The sequence below is a fragment of the Mobula hypostoma genome, chromosome 6 (genome assembly GCF_963921235.1).
Source record: "Mobula hypostoma chromosome 6, sMobHyp1.1, whole genome shotgun sequence".
Taxonomy (NCBI): domain Eukaryota; kingdom Metazoa; phylum Chordata; class Chondrichthyes; order Myliobatiformes; family Myliobatidae; genus Mobula; species Mobula hypostoma.
In genome coordinates, this window is record NC_086102.1 from 155243972 (window position 1) to 155261416 (window position 17445).

General features: G+C 38.9%; 1 long non-coding RNA gene across 1 annotated transcript in view; it reads left to right on the forward strand.

The window, feature by feature from the left end:
- The first annotated feature begins 958 nt into the window (after nucleotides 1-958).
- Nucleotides 959-17445, forward strand: part of LOC134347694 (uncharacterized) — a 79969-nt gene continuing 63482 nt past the window's right edge. The window contains exons 1-2 of the long non-coding RNA XR_010018233.1: nucleotides 959-988; nucleotides 10519-10764. This is a non-coding gene — a long non-coding RNA (uncharacterized LOC134347694). The remainder of the gene's footprint in view (nucleotides 989-10518; nucleotides 10765-17445) is intronic.

Genomic DNA, 17445 nt, shown 5'->3' on the forward strand with positions numbered 1-17445 from the left:
TTAGATCACCTGGGCAATACAAACACCTACGTCAGGATGCTGTTCATCGACTATAGCTCAGCATTGAATACCATCATTTCCACAATCCTGACTGAGAAGTTGTAGAACCTGGGCCTCTTACTTCCCTCTGCAATTAGATCCTTGACTTCCTAACTGGAAGACCACAATCTGTGCAGATTGGTGATAGTATCTCCTCCTCACTGATGATCAACACTGGTGCACCTCAGGGGTGTGTGCTTAGCCCATTGCTCTATATACGCATGACTGTGCCTAGGCATAGCTCAAATACCATCTATAAATTTTCTGATGATACAACCATTGTTGGTAGAATCTCAGGTGGTGACGAGAGGGCGTACAGGAGTGAGATATGCCAACTAGTGGAGTGGTGCTGCAGCAACAACCTGGCACTCGACGTCAGTAAGACGAAACAGCTGATTGCGATAATAAACCTGATTCTGATTCTCATTCTAATTCATCAGGACATATAATGAAAGCTACACACTGAAAATACAGTGGCTACTGAACTCCTTTTAACATTTTTATGATCTGTAATGGAACAAAGGAATCGGTCATCTTCAATATTATAGATGTTAATGCACTTGTGTAGAGACAAGTGAACAATGGTGGTGTATAATCTATAATTTATATTTAAAATAAGTCAGCTGAAGGATAAAATGTTGATCTGCTGCAGCTCTGAGTGCACTTCCTACAATTGTCATAAATCTCTCATGCCTGTCAGGATACTTTTCCACAAACTGAAATATGACTCAATCTAGACTGAAACGTGTTTTTCACTCTTTGTAAAAGGTGAGGGTGGGGTCATGACTTTACATCAGCGTTCAAACGTGGCTCCTCTCACATCCATCCACAAGTTGTACAAACAGGAACTGAAGTAGTGCCTGTTCAGCTACTTGCTGATAGTATTAGGCACAAGATAAGTTTGTATTTGTCGAACCAGCTGAAACTGAATAATGTGGATGTTATTATGGTAAGTGTGAAGTAGCTTTCCCACAGTGTTAAAACTATTGTATTTTTTTCACTGATGCTTCAAGTATTATTTTTAAATGATGCAAAATGAATGAAGCTTCATGAGAATTAATATTGAGAATGCAAAGAATATCTGAACTAAATATACTTTTAAACCTTAGGTGATTGCTTAACCCACTCTCATAGCTTTTTAGGGATTTTTGACCTGATCTTATAAACTAGACAGCAAAAGGACAATTTTATGCTCAGTAAATGAGTACACAGAATTTTAGAATTGGAAGGGTTTCCTTATTTAAATGATCTTCACTTGCATGAGTTTCGGCTATACGCTGGGAGCATATTATCAGGAACAGCAACAGATTAAAATAAATGCTGCAGCTGTCTTAATGAGGAATGTGTACTTTGAGAAGCAAAATTGTAGACTGAACTAGAAGTAGATTATGAAGCCCATGGAGGCAGTGATAAGCTCTTTCTGGAAAGAATTGAGGAGGATGAATGTGTAAGTGTTAGAGAAAAGAATGCTTTAATGTCTAATGCTTTTGCTGTTGGCTGTGGAATAACAAGTTCTAAAAGATGTGTCTGACTGTGTGTATGGGCACCTCAGTGCACACGTGATCAAACACGTCATGCTGTGATGATACATATACTTATAACAGCCCTGTTTTTAAATATTTTCTGGCCAATCTGCAGTAGACCCTTTAAAAAACACTCATTAGAATCAAAACCAATGAGCAGAACCTGATTTTCATGAGATAATGAGGCTCTTGCTTCTTTCTGATGAGCAGCAAGCCCAATTATTTCAATACGACTGATTATGAGTCAGAGATCCAGCTATCAACAAGAATGGGTCCTGCATTCTTCACTTCTATTACAATAGCATGGTCACAGTTTTTCCCAGTTGGCTCTATTTTGTACACAAGATTGATGCCAAGTCAGAGAAATGTACAGGTAGTTCATAAAGATGCTTTCAAAAGTAATTTAATTGGACAAAACATCGAGATAAGCTTAAAACATATTAGAGACTAATGTTTCTGAATGTGCTTGAAGCTCCATTGCTATTAAATTATTTTTATTACATTCCACAACAGACAAAGAAAATAATATTTGTCCCGGCCAAATACTTTCTACTCACTTATTTTATGAAGCACCAAATATGAATATTTGAAGACTTTTAAAATACTGTGTTGGGCACGTGGCCAAGAGGTTAAGACATTCGTCTAGTGATCTGAAGGTCGTTAGTTCGAGCCTCAGCTGTGGCAGCGTGTTTGTATCCTTGAGCAAGGACACACATTGATCTAGTGTCTGTGCGAGGAGTGGCGCTCCACATAGACTTCCAACCTGCACCTTGTAAGGCATGAAAATGCCCGACGCAGGCCTGTCATTGTCTAAGTCGACATTCCCTCCCCTTTATAACCATATAACAATTACAGCACGGAAACAGGCCATCTCAGCCCTTCTAGTCCATGCCGAACTCTTACTATCACCTAGTCCCACTGACCTGCACTCAGTCCATAACCCTCTATTTCTTTCCTGTCCATATATCTATCCAATTTAACTTTAAACAACATCGAACCTGCCTCAACCACTACTGCTGGAAGCTCGTTCCACACAGCTACCACTCTCTGAGTAAAGAAGTTCCCCCTCATGTTACCCCTAAACTTTTGCCCTTTAACTCTCAGCTCATGTCCTCTTGTTTGAATCTCCCCCATTCTCGATTGTAAAAGCCTATCCACGTCAACTCTATCAATCCCCCTCATAATTTTAGACACTTCTATCAACCCCCCTCAACCTTCTACACTCCAATGAATAAAGACCTAGCATGTTCAACCTTTCTCTGTAACTTAGGAGATGAAACCCAGGCAACATTTTAGTATATTTCTTCTGTACTCTCTCAATTTTATTGACATCTTTCCTATAATTCGGTGACCAGAACTGTACACAATACTCCAAATTTGGCCTTACCAATGCCTTATACAATTTCAACATTACATCCCAACTCCTATACTCAATGCTCTGATTAATAAAGGCCAGCATACCAAAAGCTTTCTTCACCACCCTATCCACATGAGATTCCACCTTCAGGGAACTATGCACCATTATTCCTAGATCCCTCTGTTCTACAGCATTCTTCAATGCCCTACCATTTACCATGCATGTCCTATTTTGATTAGTCCTACCAAAATGTAGCACCTCACATTTTTCAGCATTAAACTCCATTTGTCATCTTTCAGCCCACTCTTCTAACTGGCCTAAATCTCTCTGCAAGCTTTGAAAACCTACTTCATTATCCACAATGCCACCTATCTTAGTATCATCTGCATACTTACTCATCCAATTTACCACCCCATCATCCAGATCATTAATATACGGTTGTATATGACAAACAACATTGGACCCAGAACAGATCCCTGAGGCACACTGCTACACACCGTCCTCTAATCTGACACACAGTTACCCACCACTTCTCTCTGGTGTCTCCCGTCCACCCACTGCTGAATCTATTTTACTACTTCGATATTAATGCCTAACGATTGAACCTTCCTAACTAACCTTCCATGTGGAACCTTGTCAAAGGCCTTACTGAAGTCCATATAGACAACATCCACCGCTTTACCCTCGTCAACTTTCCTAGTAACCTCATCAAAAAATTCAATAAGATTTGACAAACATGACCTTCCACGCACAAATCCATGTTGACTGGGTATCAGAGTATTTATGCATCTTTAAAATACATTCCCCTGGCATTTTACTGATAAGTGGATATCTAAAGCAATATTTTCTTATCCATTGCTGACAAATGCAAAATTAACAACTGGAGTTGCTTAATACATTGATAGATAGAACCAAACATCCCTCCTATTTCATATGAGAAAAGTTATTCTCTTTACTTTCAAGAAGTAAAATGATCCCACAGTTATTACCCTACATTGATCAGGCTCCTGAACCAGTTTGGATAAATTCATTCACCTCAATGCTAAACTGTCTTCTCAACCGTTTGATTAATTTTCGAGGACTCTGCAGCTCATGTTCTCAGTATTATTTATTTACTTTTATTATTTTGTGTATTGTTTGCATGATTTGTCCTCCTTTTGTGCATTGGATGTCTGTTCACCTTCCTTATGTATAGTTTTTCATAAATTCTGTTGTGTTTCTTTATTTTCTTGTAAATGCCTACAGGAAACTAAATATCAAGGTAGTATATAGTGACATAGGACCATAAGACATAGGAGCAGAATTAGGCCATTCAGCCCATCGAGTCTGCTTTACCATTCCATCATGACTGATTTATTATCCTTCTCAACCGCATACTCATGCCTTTACCTCATAATATTTGACACTCTGACTAATCAAGAATCCATCATCCTCCACTTTAAGTCTACCCAATGATTTGGCCTTCACAAATGTCTGTGACAATGAACTCCACAAATTCACCATCTTCTGGCTAAAGAAATTCCTTCTTACGTATAACTACTTCAATAATAAATTACATGAACTTTGAAGTTATTAGTGTATTTTAAATCATAGAACTTACCATGTGGAGGTATCACAAATGAAGCTGAAATAATATTTATATATAAATTAGAATATTAATGTAGGTTTACATTCTTCATATTAACCTGGGCAATTTGGTTTGGTTGCAAAATGGCCACCTAGGTCTCCAATATTATGGACAGTAAGCGTATAATCAGTGTCTAGCTAGAATTATGTCACTAAAATATTCAAATGCTCAGGTGAAAAAACATTTTGAGTTGCTGTAGTTAATAGTAGGTGTTTACTTTCAGGAAGCCACATAAGACATTAACAAGCAATATTAAAACAGGATTTGGGGATGTGGTGCTAGCATAGAAAGAGAATTGGTTGGCTGACAGGAAACAAATGCTAGGAATAAATTGGTCTTTTTTCCAAGTGGCAGTCAGTGTAATAGGTATTAGTGAAATCCCTGCTGGTGTTCAGTTTTTCATGATATACTGTATATGAATCACTTGGATAAGGGGATTAAATTTAATGTCTCCAGGACTGCAGGCTACACAAAACTGGGTGGATGGTCAGCTTGAGGAGGTTGCAGAGAAGCACCAACTTGATTTTGATGGGTTGAGGGAGTGAGCAAATAGGTGGCAGATGCAATATAAAGTGGATAGATGTGAGGTCATCCAGTTTGGTGGGATCACAGGAATAGCAATGGATTGGGAAAACTGTGGAGATCCACGTGTTCTTGTGTACTAATTGCTGAATACAAGTACAGTAGGCAGTTAAGATGGCAGACTATTTGTTGGTCTTTGTAGTGAGGGGGTTCAAATATAGCAATAATGATGTTGTGTTGCAATTATATAGAGCTTTAGTGTGATGATACTTTGAGTATATCGTGCAGTATTGGTGTCTTTTTCTCTGGAAGATGCACTTGCTATGGCCAGAATTCAGCATAGATTCACTGGACTGATTAATGAAGAGATGTTAGATGAATTAGGTTTATATTCATTCCAGTTTAAAAGAATGAGAGGGAAACTTACAAAATTCTAACAAGACTGGACAAATTAGATGCAGGAATGATGTTCCCAGTGGCAGGGAGTCCGGGAGCAAGGATCATAGCTTAAGGATAAGAAGTAAATCATTTAAGACAGGCATGAGGAGGAATTTCTTCTCCCAGGGAATAGTGAATCGAGGAAATCTCTACCACAGATGCCAAATCATTAAATAAAATCAGGAAGGACTTGGGTATTGTTTCTATGGATTGTGGGATCAAGCGATATATGGTTAATGAATCTCGATGGTCAGCCAGGATCATTTTGAATGAAGAGCAGACTCAAGTCGTTGAATGACCCACTCCTGTTACTATTTTCTGTGATTAGTGTCTTGGTGTACATTAACCTATGGGGGATAAACTTCCTTCTGCTGCATCAAGACCTTGATCCTGCTTTAACATGACAGCCTACTGTACCTTCTAATTTAATATGCCAGTCCACATTCTCCATTCCGAAAACAGAACTTGCTAACATGACCTTCAGATTTATGATTACTATTTCCTGACAGGTATGCTGATATTTGTTAGAAAATGGATCTGCAATTGTATTTAATACGCATCTCTCACCCAAACACTTAATCAGTACACTTCCAAAAGGTATTTGGCAGATTTTAATCAATTTTGCTTTCTGAAATAATTTGTGTAGTTCTTGTAATATTCTGCATTTTAGAGTTGGGTTTGGTAAAATGCAATAAAAAGATTAAAGAATCTCCTTCATAAGTAATAATTGAGATGTAGAAAAAAAGCTTAAAAGTGCTACAAGTGGTAAGAATCTGAAACAAAGACAGAAAATAAGAGAAGACACAATAATTCAGCCAGGAGCAATGATATGGAGGCGGAATGATGACAAGTTAGTATTTCAGGCAGTGCCATTCATCACATTAGTTTCAGATTCTGAATCTTGTTGGCATTGAGACAAAATAGAGAATTTATCGTGGAAGCTCTTTCCCTCACATATTATTATTTTTGTGTGAAGATTTAATATCCCAATTCACCCATGCAAAACCAATCCCATAGGTAGCTACTTCATTGCAGATAGATCTTCTGCCTATTGATGAGCGAATAATGTTCAAGAAATAATAGAATTAATATGTTTTCAAAAGCTAAAAGTTAAGGAAGCTATAGTGTTAATAATAAATGTCCGTGCATGTCAATTTGCTTCTGGGAGCTCCTGCATGGTCCTTCTGTTAAATGGTAGCAGTTTCATCCAAGCCTACTCTTATTCCTACACAGCTCTTATCTACTCTATCTCAACTCTCTCCAGCTATATATAGTTCTTACTGTAATTGATATAGTGTTTTTAACCTAGGTATTGCTGCATAATAAAAAATTACACAATATATGCCAGTGATATTAAAGCTGATTCTAATTTTTACAGTAAGAAGTTAAATCAAAAATTATCTGGGACTGCTGATGGCTAGCATTGATAGAAGTCAATATGTTGGCTCAAAGCAGTGACAGCTAGGGTGATCTGACAGGTTACAAAGCAGAGGTGAGATAAACCTGCCAAAAGAGCTCAGGTAAAATCATTTTACTAGGCTACTGTAAAGTCAGCAGGAGACGGCTGCAAATCTACTGAGAGTTGTTCGGTGACCTTTGTCAATTTGTCTACCACAGATCAGTTACAGCTTGTTAAAATTCATAGAAGTTGTAGATTAAGTTCTGACAACTCTTAAATTAGTTTCTTTTTTCCTCTGCTATGAATGTAGTTGTTTCAGTAGCACAGAGAATATTTATTTATTTGTTTGTTTATCTATCATTCTGTTTATTTATTTATTTGTTTTATTTGCATAGTGTGTTTTCCTTTACACAATGATTACTTACCTGCCTTTTCTGTGAGCATTTTTTTCATGAATCTATTGTACTTCTTTACATGTACTGTGAATGCCTACAAGAAAATGAATCTCTGGGTAGTATATGATGACATATTTGTACTTTGATGATAAAGCTACTTTGAACTTTGGGGTTATTAAACCAATTGCATAAAATAAATTGGAAACAATATGTAATAAAGTATTTTTCTGTGTTTTTAATTGCATATGGATATTGGATAGAGTCATGGAGTCATACAGCTCATAAAATAACCCTCAGCCAATCATATCCATGTTGACTATCAAGTACACAACTGGACTAATTCCATTTTCCAACATTTGGCAACCATTGTGATTCGATTGCTAGACTTCGCTGGAGACTTCTGGCAAAGTATTGCATGACTCTCAGCTTCAGAGACTGTTCCGGATTCTGGGTGTTAGAGAATCTACAGAAATACATCACGTAAACCATCACTTCATCTCACTGAGTCTGTACTGTCAATCAGCTACCCACTTACACTAATCCTGCTTTAATTCCAACTTTATTCTCCCCACGTTCTCACAGTTCCCCCCCCCCACTTTCTACCACTCACCTATACAGCAGGAGTGATTTATTGTGCCCCTGTCTTTGTGATGTAGGAGGAAAGCAAAGCACCTGGAGGAAGTCAGACTGGTCACAGGGAGAACATGCGGATAGCAGCTGAGGCCAGGACTGAAGCTGGACCTGGCACAGTGAGACAGCAGCTCTAATATCTGTGTACGGTTTACACATTCTCCCAGTGATCACTTGAGTTTCCTCCAGGTGCACTGGTTTCCTGCAGCATTTCAAAGACATACGCACTACTGTGCTGTCCAAATAAAATCTTCATTAGATTCCTTCTGGATTTCTTACTCCTCACCTTAAACTTAACGCCTTCCAGTTCTCAACAACTTCACTAGGGGAAAATTTTCATATTACCTATCTTTTACATGTCAGCCATAATTTTGTATAACACAGATTCCTTCACTGTAAGGAAAACAAACACAGCCTATCCAATCTCTCCTCATCACTGAACAGGATAAAGAAATTGAGAAGCAATAATGGTTGAGAAGTTTCTTTCCCTCTGCCATCTGATTTCTAAATGGAAACTGAACCCATGAATACCACCTCACTACTTTTTTATTTCTGTTATTTTGCCCCATTTATTTTAACTTAACTATTTAATAAAATATATATATACACACACACGTAATGTAACTCAGTTTTTGCTCTATATTTATTGGTCAAGTATTTTATTGTAATGTTGCCGTAAAGTTAACACATTTCACAATATATCCCAGTGATATTAAATCTGATTCTGATTTTACTGAAATTTGAAGCAAGCCAATGAAAGTGAACAGCTTTCCTCATTGTCTTACACATTTTTGTGAAAATTTAAAACATGATGAAAACACAAGCCAGGGCGAAGTAAAACACGCCACGCAGATATTTTAACATTCGTTCTCTCGTTGCATTATCGTTTCACAACCTCATTAATTTAATAGGTTTGAAATTTATAGTGAATTTTGAAGACTCATCCTGAGATTGTTAATGAGTTTTTTTATATTCCCTTCAGTCTAGTGAAAAAATGGATTTGTATTTGATCTCGATATGAATGAAGCTTATTTATTACTCAGTCCCAAGTACTCTGAGAAGGTGGGAATGATGCTCTCACAATGACCCTGAGGAATTTATGATGCTGATACGACTATGTTTAATGAATGGCAAACTAACTCCAAGTTTAGCTTGTGAATGATTTGAAGCTGAAATGAAAAATGATAAATGATAATATTCCCACAAGGCTGCTGCTCTTATGCCTCACTGTGGCAGGATTACTAATTTATCTCAAAGTAACCTTATTTTTGCAATGCATCCAACTCAGCAAAGTTGTGGTTGAAAGAGCTTATTCGAGCTGGAGATCTGTGATTGGTGATGTTCCGCAGGGATCTGTACTGGGACCTCTGCTGTTTATCATGTATATAAATGGCTTAGATGAAAAAATAGATGGGTGGGGTATTAAGCTTGCAGATGGCACAAAGATTGGTAGTGGTGTGGATAACATAAAACACTGACAAAGAATACAATGGAATATAGATCAGTCCAAGATAAGCTCAGGGCAAGATCCTTACCAGTGCTGATGAGAGGATCTTATGGTCCAAGTTCATAGCCCTCAGAAAGTAGTTACAAAGGGCGATAGGGTGGTAAAGATGGTATGTGGCATGCTTGCCTTTTTTAGGCGAGGCACTGAGTTCAAAAGTCAGGAAGTTATGTTGCAGCTTTATAAAACTCTAGTTAGGACACATCAGGAGTATTGCAAACAGTTCTGGTCACCTCATTATAGGAAATGACAAGGCTTTGGAGAGGATGCAGAAGAGGTTTAAAAGTGTGCTGCCTGAATTAGAGGGATGTGCTCTAACGAGAAGTTGGACGAACTTGATTGCTTTCTCTGGAGTGGCAGAGCCCGAGGGAGATCTGATGGAAGTTGATAAGATTATAAGAGGCGTAGATAGACAGCATCTTTTCCTCAAGGTTGAAATGTCTAATACCTGAGGGCATGATAGGGGGTAATTTCAAAGAAGATGTGAGGGGCAAGTTTTCTTACACAGAAAGTAGAGGGTGCCTGGAATGCTCTGCCTACAGTGGTGGTAGAGGCAGAAACATTATAGATTTTAGGAGATGTTTAGATATGCAGATGAATGAGGGGAAAATGGAAGGATATGGACATTCTGTAGGCAGAAGAGATTAGTTTGGTTAGCCACTTGATTAGTAATTTAATTGGTTCAGCACAACATTGTGGCCTGAGTCGCCTATTCCTGTACTGTACAGTTCCGTGTTCGATGCTCTATGTTCAAACTTCCTTTAACATGTGGTGACCAAGTACCATAATTCTAACTCAAAAAGTAAGTCATTAATCAAATGAAAATGCCTGACCTGTTCCTCCTTCCATCCTTGGGAATTTTTCTTGCAGTATGCAGAGTATGTGAATATCTTTGAGTGACTCATAACTGTCATGGTCCTGACTGGTTATTCCCTGGTTCCCTTTAAATTTCCTTTGTGTCACAATCGGGACCGTTGACTCCTTGTTTTCCTTTAACTCATTGTTTCCCCGTGTTTCTTGGGCTCTGTAATTAAAGGCATTTGATTCTCAGCTGAACCGGCAGTAATTAGTGTCCTGCTTACAGCTTCTCGGCACTAGACCGTCACCTGATGTCACCGAAGCAAATGCGAGCAAGCCACCTTGCCAGAGCGAGCCAAGTGACATCGTCGGAGCAAGTCAAGTCTTCTCCTCGAACCGAGTGCCAGTAGGTCGCCTCTCCTTGCCGGAGCGGGTCCGTCAAGTTAACTCGCCGGAGTGAGTCAAGAGCCGCTGTCTGGAGTTCCACACCGAGTTGAGAGCTTGCTACTACTTGGAGTCACCTCGTGCCAAGGTAAAGAACTGTCTATTATTGTGTGGTTTTGTCTCTTCATGTCCTTGCCTCTGCTGGGTAGGTCCAGCCATTTGCCGCTACCCTGAATGGAGAACTGTCTCTTCGTGTTCTGTGTTCTGTGTCCTGTATTCAAGGAAGAGTCCCGGCTCTGTGTCTTGTAACCAAGGAAGAGTCCAGGCTCTGTTTCCTATGTCCAAGAATAGTCCTGGCTCTGTGTCCTGTATCCAAGGAAGAGACCAGGCTCTGTGTTCCGTTGTTCCGAGTTACAAGTCCAGGCTCCCTTGTTCCGAGTCCAGGCTCCGATGTCCTGAGTTCCCAGGCCAAGCCAAAGTCCAAGTCTGGGTCCTGAGTTCCCAGGCCATGCCCAAGTCCAAGTCCGGTCCCAAGTTCCCAGGCCACGCCCAAGTCCAAGTCCGGGTCCCGAGTTCACAGGCCAAGCCCAAGTCCAAATCCAGGTCCCGAGTTCCCAGGCCAAGCCCAGGCCCTGAGTCCTACTCTAAGTCCAGGGGCTGAGCCCAACTCCAGCCACGCATATTCCTGTTTCCACTTCATTCACTCCTTGAAGTCTGTCTGTACAATCCTTGCTTCTCTGCTTTCTTAGTAACTATTAATAAACTCTGTTTTTGTTAACGCTACAAAACGTGTTTGTGTCCTGCCTTTGGGTCCAGCTGTGCTGCACTCTTGTGACACGTAACATGCCTGGAGATGTCATTCATATATTACAAGGTGCATAGACGCAGAACTTGTTCAATAATTGCAGAACCAACTGAAGACAAAGATGGCCTGTCAAAAATTGATTGAGTGGGGTTAGTTGTGAGTCTCTCCAATTTATGGTTTTTCAACAAGATGTACAGTATGTTATACATTTTGGTTCAGAAAATCAATTTTGTTATGAATACTTTTATAGCAACAGATTAAATTCCAGAATAAATTGATTTACAAGCAGAATTGGAAACTTTTGGAAAATTGTTTATCTCATGTTATTAGGTGCATTATCCAAATCAAGTAGGTTTCAAGATTAACATTTCTCCCTTTCATCCTCAGTCAGATTAATTTAATGCAATCAAAGTTCTGAAGTGGAACCCAAAACATAACTATATTATAACGTACAATGAGCACTGGAAAACAAATACTTATTTCTATCTTGGCTTTAAACTGGAGAAAAACTCTTGACATAAATAATTGTTTAGAGGTTTAAAGAAGTTATGAAGCATAAATAGCTGTTCAATAACTTCTCCTGTCACACATTATCTCTTCATTTTGTATATTTGGTAACACTAGTTTTCCTTATTCCCATTATGACAAGTATATTGTTTATCAGATAATTACTTTTTAACACCAAGAAGAACACTTATTTTTAATTGTTTCCTCAGTTTAATTCTGAAAGCTGAGAAAAGAATATTAAAAAATTGAACTGATCTTTTATAGCCAAGCTGATCTTACATGTTCCACTGCTGTTAACCCTTTGAAATTGGACTGAGTGTATGGTTCAGCTATGCAGTTATACACTGTCTACAGCTTCTAGCTGATTAGTGGTGATATATTTAGCCACTTAATGACATTTATTCCTATTTTAGTAAGACATTAACTGTATATGACAAGCTTGATAATTAACCAAAATGGTGAAGACATAGTAATCTTGCCAATGGAAGTTTCTCAGCGGTCAGAAATGTCAGATTATTATGGAGACTTTTTCCACACAGTGAAGAGAGCTATTAATTAATTTGTCAGTAACTAGAAAACAAACAATAGTTTATAGAAAGATTTGATTTAATATAGCACACTTAATAAACTTGGTGTATCACGATGATAAGAACATCTTTGAAACGTAGTCATTGTCGCACTGAGGAAAAAGGGTAGAAAGTTCAACAAACTGCAGTGTGAGGTTTTAGCTCATGTATGTGCATATAGAATATGAAGCACTTTTATAAATGGAATTGGAATTGGTTTATTGGTGTCACATTTCTTAATAATTTGAAAGAAGTGTCTTGCATACTGTTCGTACAAGTCAAATCATTGCACAGTGCAAAGCGGTAGTAAAACAATAACAGAATGCAGAATGAAGTGTAACAGTGACACAGACAGTGCATTGCAGGTAGACTAAGATGAAAGGTCATAAGGAGATTGATTATCAGGTCAAGAGTCAACTTTATCATACTGGAGAATCATTAGAAGCTGTCCTTGAGCCTGGTGGTATGAGATTTTAGTGTTTTTTTTTAATCTTCTACCCAATGGGAGCATTGAGAAGAGAGAATATCAAGAGGGTAGGAGCTCTGATTAGGCTGGTTGCTTTACTGAGGCAGTGAGTATAGACGGACATCACAGAGGGAAACCCAGTTTTGTGATGTGCTGAGCTGTGTCAAGCATCTATAATTTATTCTTACAGTTAACTTGCAGTTTTGAAGAAGTTACATAAAACAATTTTCCTTCATAATATTTGAGTCCTAAATAGAAAATTATCTATTTAAAATAGTCTGTAGTGAGTAAAACCTTTGTTTCCACATGTTTAGCTTATAAGAGCCATAAGTTTCCACAATTATATTTGGAAGTCTGCAAATCTATACATCATATTTGGCATATATTTGTAATTCCAGAAGTCCAAACAAACTGACCATCATACTCTGAGACTTTGAAGTTAACACCATTCTCTGTAACCGGGTCCGTGACTTCCTGATCAACAGACTGCAATGAGTTAGGGTAGGCAACAGCACCTCAGCCACTATAATCCCAAACACCAGTGCTTCATTTGACTGAATTCTCAGCCTTTACTTTACTCCCTGTACACTCTTTACAGGTGGCTTGATTCTCCACTAATTCCATCTATGAGTTTGCCGATGATAGTGTGCCATATCTCTAATAACGATGAATCAGAGTGCAGATTCTGTTTAATTTATTTATCACATATGCATTGAAAGATGCTGTGATTTACGGTAAGAACCAGCTCAACCTAAGAATGTGCTGGGGGCAGTCCATCAGTGTAGCCACACACAATCAGGTAGATTGCCCACAATGCTCGGCAAAGTAACACAGAACAAGCAACAAAACAAAACCACAGCAAAACAAGCCCCTTACCTACCTCCTACCCATCCACACACGCATGTAGACTGTCCTCTAGCCCAGCACTGGCCTCCAGGCCTCAAATAGACTTGAGAGCTGACAACCCCCTTGGGGCATGAGTTGGCAAGTCATGAGTTTGAGGCCGGGAGTTCAAGGTCCCATTGTCCCTAGTCCTGGGGTTCAGATTGAAGATCGAAGGCCGAAGGTCAATTGCAAGTCTGGAGGTGAAAACCAGACGGGCAAAACCTTGGGTCTATGAGTTTGAAGTCCAGTTGTTTTCTGTTAGTATTGAAGATTAACTCCTCTCATAAGGGGTATTTAGTGGACATGGCGTACAGCAGAGTGACAAGAAAGATTGAGAAAAGTATTGGAGCTATGAAGAAGTCTTCATTGACTTCTTTACTGTCATTGACTGGGTCATAAATCTATTGGTAAGTAGATTATTGGCAGATTACACGAGGCTTGGTGGTGTTGTGGATAGCATGAAACACTGGCAAAGAATACAATAGGATATAGATCAGTGCCAGATATGTAAGGGCAGGATCCTTAACAGTGTTAATGAGCAGAGGGATCTCATGGTCCAGGTTCATAACCCCCAGGAAGTAGCTACAAAGTTTGATCGGGTGATGAAGATGGCCAATGGGATGCTTGTCTTTATTAGTCAAGGCACTGAGTTCAAAAGTCAGGAGGTAATGTTGCAGCTTTATAAAATTCTAGTAAGGCTGCATCTGGAGTTTTGAAAGCAGTTCTGGTAACCCTGTTATAGGAAGGATGTCAAGGCTGTGGAGAGGGTGCAGAAGAGGTTTCCCATGATGTCATCTGGATTAGAGTGTGTGTGCTCTAACGAGAAGTTGGACAATCTTGGTTGTTTTCACTGGAGTGGTGGAGGCTGAGGGCAGATCTGAGGGAAGTTTATCAGATTATGAGAGGCATAGGTAGAGTAGATAGACACATCTTTTTCCCAGGTTTGAAATGTCTAATACCAGAGGGCTTGCATTTGAGGTGATGGGGGGTAATTTCAAAGGAGATGTTGAGGGCCAAGTTATTTACACAGAAAGTGGAGGGTGCCTGGAATGCGCTGCCTAGGGTGGTAGTAGAGGCAGAAACATTATAGATTTTTGGGAGATGTTTAGATAGGCACATAAGTGAGAGGAAAATGGAAGGAGATGTGCGTCGTGTAGGCAAAAGAGATTAGTTCAGTTAGCTATTTGTTTAGTAATTTAATTGGTTCGGCATATAATTGTGGGCCGAGTAGCTTATTCCTATACTGTACAGTTCCATATTCGATGCACTATGTTTTATACAATTACCTCCCTCTAACATGTGGTGGTCAGGTGCAATCTTTCTAACACGAGGAGCAAGTCATTGATCAAATGAAAATGCCTGACCTGTTCCTCTTTCCATCCTTGGAAATTTTGTTTGCAGTATGCAGAGTATGTGACTATCTCTGAGTGACTCATAATATGCCTGGAGATGTCATTCATATATTTCAAGGTGCATAGATGCAGAACTTGTTCAATAATTGCAGAACCAACTGAAGACAAAGATGGCCTGTCAAAAATTGAGTGAGTGGGGCTCGTTGTGACTCTCTCCAATTCATGATTTTTCAACAAGTTGTACAGTATGTTATACATTTTGGTTCAGAAAATCAATTTTGTTATGAATACTTTTATAGCAACAGGTTAAATTCCAGAATAAATTGATTTACAAGCAGGATTGGAAACTTTTGGGAAATTGCTCATTCCATGTTATTAGGTGCATTACCCAATCCAAGAAGATTCAAGATCAATATTTCTCCCTTTCATCCTCAATCAGATTAATTTAATACAATCAAAGTTCTGAAGTGGAATCCAAAACATAACTGCTGTTATAACGTACAACGAGCACTGGAAAACAAATATCAATTTCGATTTTGGCTTTAAACAGGGAAAAAAATCTCTTGACAGGAATTATTGTTTTAGAGGTTTAAAAAAATTATGAACCGTAAATAGCTGTTTTATAACTTTTCCTGTCACACATTATCTCTTCATTTCATATTTGGTAACATTCTTAGAACTTGGGCCTGATTAGTTAGTTTTCCTTATTCCCATTACGACAAGTATATTGTTTGTCAGATAATTACTTTATTAACACCAAGAACAACACTTATTTTTAAATGTTTCCTTAGTTTAGCTCTGAGAGCTGAGAAATGAACATTAAAAAATTGAACTAATCTTTTATTGCCAAGCTGATCTTATAAGTTCCATTGCTATTAACCCTTTGAAATAGGACTGAGTGTATGGTTCAGCTATGTACTTATACACAGTCTACAGCTTCCAGCTGATTAATGGTGATATATATAGCCATTTAATGACATCTAATCCCATTTTAGTAAGATGTTAACTGTATATGACAAGCCCAATAATTAAGCAAAATGGTGCAGACATAGTAATCTTGCCAATGGAAGTTTCTCAGCTGTCAGAAATGTCAGATTATTGTGGAGACTTTTTCCACACAGTGATGAGAGCTATTAATTAATTTGTCAGTAACTAGAAAACAAACAATAGTTTATAGAAAGATTTGATTTAATATAGCACCCTTAATAGGCTTGGTGTATCATGACAATAAGAGTATTTTTGAAATGTAATTATTTTTGTACTGAGGAAAAAGTGGCAGATAGTCTACAGAACATCCAACAAACTGCAGTGTGAGGTTTTAGCTCATGTACGTGCATGTAGAATATGGAGCACTTTTGTGAATGGAATTGGAATTGGTTTATTGGTGTCACATATCTTGATATCTTGAAAGAAGTGTCTTGCATACCGTTCATACAACTCTGAGTCCTGGATGTTAATGCTATTCTCTGCAAATGGGATCTCGACTTTCTGACCAATAGACTGCAATAAGTTAGAGTAGGCAGCAACACCTTTGCCACTATAATCCCAAACACCAGTGCTCAATTTGGCTGCATTCTCAGCCCCTTACTTTACTCCCTATACACTCTTTATAGGGTGGCCTGATTCTGCACTAATTCCATCTATGAGTTTGCCAGTGATAGTGTGCCATATCTCCAATAATAACGGATCAGAGTGCAGATTCCGTTTCATTTATTTATCACATATGCATTGAAAAATGCTGTGATTTACATTAAGAACCAGCTCAACCCAAGGATGTGCTGTGGCAGCCCGCAAGTGTAGCCACACACTATCAGGTGCCAAGATAGATTGCCCACAATGCTCGGCTGAGCAGCACACCACAACAAGCAACAAAACAACAGCAAAGCAAGCCCCTTACCTCCCTCCTACCCGTCCGCACACCCACGCTAACCATCCTCCGGCCCCAGGACAGGCCTCTGGGCCTCAAATGGACTTGAGAGCCAATAACCCCCAGGGTCATGAGTTGGCAAGTCATGGGTTTGGGTTTGGGGGTCCCATTGTCAGCTAGTTCTGGGGTCCGTACTGAAGATCAAAGCCTGAAGATCAATTAGAAGCCTAGAGGTGAAACCGGTTTGTCGAAACCTTGGGTCTATGAGCTTGAAGTCCTATTGTTTTCTCTTAGTTTTGAAGATTATTTCCTCTCATATGGAGTATTTATTGGACTTGGGGTGTGGTAGAGTGGCAAGGAAGATTAAGAAAAGTATTGGAG